Source organism: Octopus bimaculoides, chromosome 2 (genome assembly GCF_046866305.1).
Source record: "Octopus bimaculoides isolate indiv1 chromosome 2, ASM4686630v1, whole genome shotgun sequence".
NCBI classification, from domain to species: Eukaryota; Metazoa; Mollusca; class Cephalopoda; order Octopoda; family Octopodidae; genus Octopus; species Octopus bimaculoides.
Window position 1 is genome coordinate 58,764,544 of NC_142929.1, and position 5,561 is coordinate 58,770,104.

At 56.3% G+C, this 5,561-nt stretch overlaps 1 non-coding gene across 1 annotated transcript; it reads right to left on the bottom strand.

The window, feature by feature from the left end:
• Window positions 1-2,443: 2,443 nt before the first annotated feature.
• Window positions 2,444-2,602, bottom strand: LOC149137077 (5.8S ribosomal RNA). The gene has a single exon (XR_016240890.1). It is a non-coding gene; the product is annotated as a 5.8S ribosomal RNA (ribosomal RNA).
• Between the last annotated feature and the right edge of the window lie 2,959 nt (window positions 2,603-5,561).

The following is a 5,561-nucleotide window of genomic DNA, read 5'->3' on the forward strand; positions in this document are numbered from 1 at the left end:
AATTTGTATGTTTGCAACATATACATACATACATATATATACATATATGTATGTATGTATGTATGTATGTATGTATACACACACGCACACACATATATACATGTATGCATGCATATATAAAAATACATACTGGTATACATACATATGAATATATATTTATATATATATATATATATATATATATATATATAATGTTAAGTGTTGCACATTAGCAGTTATATTACAACTCAGAGAATGCATACACATATGCAGATGAAAACACACACACATATACACTTATTAATCTATACACGAACATACATACGAGCACCAACTCTCATAAACTAACCTGCATACATACACTCAAACATATATGCACAAGATGGGAGAGAAAGAGAGAGAGTAAGAGATGTAGGAGGAAAGAATAATTCAATTATTATGGTGTATCCGAAAGAGGTGAGTACACATATCACTAGTTTCTTGATTTTTCAGTGCGATTCCTATTGAAGACAGCCAGAATAAATAAATAAATAAAATAAATAAATAAATAGGCTGTGAGGTAAGAAGTTTGTTTCCCAACCACAAGGTTCTGGGTTCAGTCCCCCTGTGTGGCATCTTTGTAAAGCCTTGTGAGTGGATTTAGTACATGGAAAATAAAAGAAGCTTATACTATATCACCATCATCATCTTCATCTTCATCCATTTTTCACGCTGGTGTGGGTTGGACAGTTTGGCAAGAGCTGGCAAGCCATAGAGCTGTACCAGGCTCCATTTATGTGTTTTGGCTTGGTTTCTATGACTGGCTGCCCTTCCTAATGTGTCTATGTTTGTGTGTATCGTTATATACATACACATACACAAGGGTGGGCTGAAATGTACATAGGCGGACTATAAAGGAGGGACACTAGAATTGTGAAATCTTGCATGAATTAATTTTAACCTGTTTATTAATAACTGCACAGTTTCTTTCCAAGTAACCTGACATTTGACTGTTAAAAAAAGACTTCAAAAGTAACTAGCTTTGATTCTCTTGTAATTGGACAAAATTTGCCAACGTGGTGTTATCAAGTTCCTGCAGAAAAAAGGGTTTAGCCTCCAAGGACATTCATACTGACATGGTTGCTACATTAGGGGATGAAACTCCAGATTTTTAAACAGTGCAAAAGTGGGCAGCTGAATTTAGGAGGGCAAGGGAAAGTCTTGAAGATGACCCAGCATCTGGACGTCCTGTAACTGTCACCGCAAAGGAAAAAATTGATTGTATTCATCACATGGTGATGGATGACGGGAGAGTGACAATAAATCAAATAACAATTACTATTAGCATATCTCATAAGAGAGTTGAGAATATTCTGTACAATGAACCTGGCACGATGAAAGTATTTGCCTAGTGGGTACCACATCTTCTAACACTTGATCAATGATCATGCTCGAATGGTGCTTTTTACATGCCACCGGAATGGGACCAGCCACCCAGCTCTGGCATCAACCATGCTCAAATGGTGCTTTTTACATGCTACCGGCACGGGACCAGTAAGGCGGTACTGGCATTGAATACTGCTTTTTAAGTGCCACCAGCATGGGTGCCAATCAGGCGGTACTGTCATCAGCCACAGCAACAACTTCACTTGCCTTAACGGGTCTTTGCAAGCACAGTTTATTGCCCAATGATTGAAGAATACTCTTAAGTGGGCTGGTTATGCTACACTGGTATAGGCCACGGTTACAGTCTCACCGAATGGGCCTGGCACCCGCTCTGGGCAGCCCCGATCGAGGGGACTCCGAACCTAGCCGGGCGAAACGATCGACCGTGTACGACCCTTGCGCCACAGCTCTCGACGACCGGCGCGGCCGACGAGATTCGGCGTTGGGCTTCTCCCGGTTCACTCGCCGTTACTTAGGGAATCCCGGTTGGTTTCTTTTCCTCCGCTTAGCGATATGCTTAAGTTCGGCGGGTAGTCTCGTCCGAGTCGAGGGCAGCATTAGCTTAGAAAAAAAAAGTCGTCGCTGCGGCAAACCGCATTCGATTCGTCGTCGTCGTCGTCGGCCGGCACGAACGCTCGCAAACGAGATCCACAGAGCGAACACCGACCGAAGATGCAGACGGCTGCGGCGGCGGCAACGGCCGCCACGGAGTAATAAGAGGAGGCAACGACGGCGAGGGCGGCAGGCAGAAGAGTGCGCACGAACGGCGGACGGTGCGTTCCCTGCTGCTACTGCACATGTCGGCCGCTCCGTGGCAGGTGTCGCAGCGATGACGGTCTGGCATTGCGGGAGACGGAGGATCGAGCGGCGCGCGCTCGCTAGTCGTGCCGGAAGCAGAAGCAGTAGCGAGAACGAAAGGCGAGCTGTTCACGCTGCCCGCCCGCTTCCACGGCGCGCGCCCTTTCCTGCGACTCCCGACTCCCCGCCGCTGCTGCTGCTGCTGCTGCTGCAACGGCGGACGGCTTTTTCGTGTCGTGACCGCCTCTCGACCGGACGGGGCCCCGGGACGATGGGATCCCGGGGCCGCAATGTGCGTTCGAGGTGTCGATGTTCACTGAGTCCTGCAATTCGCATCAGTTCACGCGGATAGCCGCGCTCTTCATCGACGGACGAGCCGAGTGATCCCCCGTCCAGGGTTTCGGTATTTGCTACTACTACTACTACTACGCCTACCAGCACTGCTGATGCTGGCCGACGCGGAGGCGAGGAAAGGAAGGAAGACGAGAGAGATATTGATGTTCGTGGAGCCGCAAAGCGTGCAGCACCGTCGGCCTAGCGCACTGTATTCGGGCGGACGCAGGCTGGGTGAAAACTGCGCGGTCGGCAGCTGCCAGAGAGAGAACGAGAAGGAAGCATAACGACAGCGGAAACGATTTGCGGGCTTCGTTCACCGCTGATGACGCCGCTTCTACTTGCTCGTTGCTCGGCTGAGGCTGAGGCTGCACTGTTAGAGGGCCGACGATTGCGAGGGGGCCCGGCCGCGGCTTACGAAACCGGCTGGATGGCGCCGGAAAGGCGAGGAGGAGGCGACGACGACGGCGATGTTGGCCGGCCGACGCCAGGAAGGAAGACGAGAGAGATATTGATGTTCGTGGAGCCGCAAAGCGTGCAGCACCGTCGGCCTAGCGCACTGTATTCGGGCGGACGCAGGCTGGGTGAAAACTGCGCGGTCGGCAGCTGCCAGAGAGAGAACGAGAAGGAAGCATAACGACAGCGGAAACGCTTTGCGGGCTTCGTTCACCGCTGATGACGCCGCTTCTACTTGCTCGTTGCTCGGCTGAGGCTGAGGCTGAGGCTGCACTGTTAGAGGGCCGACGATTGCCAGGGGGCCCGGCCGCGGCTTACGAAACCGGCTGGATGGCGCCGGAAAGGCGAGGAGGAGGCGACGACGACGGCGATGTTGGCCGGCCGACGCCAGGAAGGAAGACGAGAGAGATATTGATGTTCGTGGAGCCGCAAAGCGTGCAGCACCGTCGGCCTAGCGCACTGTATTCGGGCGGACGCAGGCTGGGTGAAAACTGCGCGGTCGGCAGCTGCCAGAGAGAGAACGAGAAGGAAGCATAACGACAGCGGAAACGATTTGCGGGCTTCGTTCACCGCTGATGACGCCGCTTCTACTTGCTCGTTGCTCGGCTGAGGCTGCACTGTTAGAGGGCCGACGATTGCGAGGGGGCCCGGCCGCGGCTTACGAAACCGGCTGGATGGCGCCGGAAAGGCGAGGAGGAGGCGACGACGACGGCGATGTTGGCCGGCCGACGCCAGGAAGGAAGACGAGAGAGATATTGATGTTCGTGGAGCCGCAAAGCGTGCAGCACCGTCGGCCTAGCGCACTGTATTCGGGCGGACGCAGGCTGGGTGAAAACTGCGCGGTCGGCAGCTGCCAGAGAGAGAACGAGAAGGAAGCATAACGACAGCGGAAACGATTTGCGGGCTTCGTTCACCGCTGATGACGCCGCTTCTACTTGCTCGTTGCTCGGCTGAGGCTGAGGCTGCACTGTTAGAGGGCCGACGATTGCGAGGGGGCCCGGCCGCGGCTTACGAAACCGGCTGGATGGCGCCGGAAAGGCGAGGAGGAGGCGAGGAGGAGGCGAGAGAGATATTGAGGTTCGGCGGAAGAATCGTGGACGCGCCGGCCGTGTAGAATCAATCGAGCGGCGGATTAAGCGGGTCCGACCGTCAGCAGAAAGGAGAGGCGAGGACATCCCTTCCGGTCGGAGTGCTTGGCGTAGGCGAGGAAGAGGAGGATACCGATCGGTCGATGGTGACAGCACGAACAGGCGGGCAGGCGGCTGTCGGCGGGCGAACGAGCGAACGAGCGAATCTGACGCGGAACGACGGCGTCAGCGAGGGCGAGGGGCTCGTTACGAGGCGGCGGGCGGGTGGCCGGCGGAAGAATCGTGGACGCGCCGGCCGTGTAGAATCAATCGAGCGGCGGGTTAAGCGGGTCCGACCGTCAGCAGAAAGGAGAGGCGAGGATATCCCTTCCGGTCGGAGTGCTTGGCGTAGGCGAGGAAGAGGAGGATACCGATCGGTCGATGGTGACAGCACGAACAGGCGGGCAGGCGGCTGTCGGCGAGCGAACGAGCGAATCTGACGCGGCGCGGGGCGCGGAACGACGGCGTCAGCGAGGGCGAGGGGCTCGTTACGAGGCGGCGGGCGGATGGTCGGCGGAAGAATCGTGGACGCGCCGGCCGTGTAGAATCAATCGAGCGGCGGGTTAAGCGGGTCCGACCGTCAGTAGAAAGGAGAGGCGAGGATATCCCTTCCGGTCGGAGTGCTTGGCGTAGGCGAGGAAGAGGATACCGATCGGTCGATGGTGACAGCACGAACAGGCGGGCAGGCGGCTGTCGGCGGGCGAATCTGACGCGGAACGACGGCGTCAGCGAGGGCGAGGAGCTCGTTACGAGGCGGCGGAAGAATCGTGGACGCGCCGGCCGTGTAGAATCAATCGAGCGGCGGGTTAAGCGGGTCCGACCGTCAGCAGAAAGAAGAGGCGAGGACATCCCTTCCGGTCGGCGTGCTTGGCGTAGGCGAGGAAACCGATCGGTCGATGGTGACAGCACGAACAGGCGGGCAGGCGGCTGTCGGCGGGCGAACGAGCGAATCTGACGCGGCGCGGGGCGCGGAACGACGGCGTCAGCGAGGGCGAGGGGCTCGTTACGAGGCGGCGGGCGGGTGGTCGGCGGAAGAATCGTGGACGCGCCGGCCGTGTAGAATCAATCGAGTGGCGGGTTAAGCGGGTCCGACCGTCAGCAGAAAGAAGAGGCGAGGACATCCCTTCCGGTCGGCGTGCTTGGCGTAGGCGAGGAAACCGATCGGTCGATGGTGACAGCACGAACAGGCGGGCAGGCGGCTGTCGGCGGGCGAACGAGCGAATCTGACGCGGCGCGGGGCGCGGAACGACGGCGTCAGCGAGGGCGAGGGGCTCGTTACGAGGCGGCGGGCGGGTGGTCGGCGGAAGAATCGTGGACGCGCCGGCCGTGTAGAATCAATCGAGCGGCGGGTTAAGCGGGTCCGACCGTCAGTAGAGAGGAGAGGCGAGGATATCCCTTCCGGTCGGAGTGCTTGGCGTAGGCGAGGAAGAGGAGGATACCGAT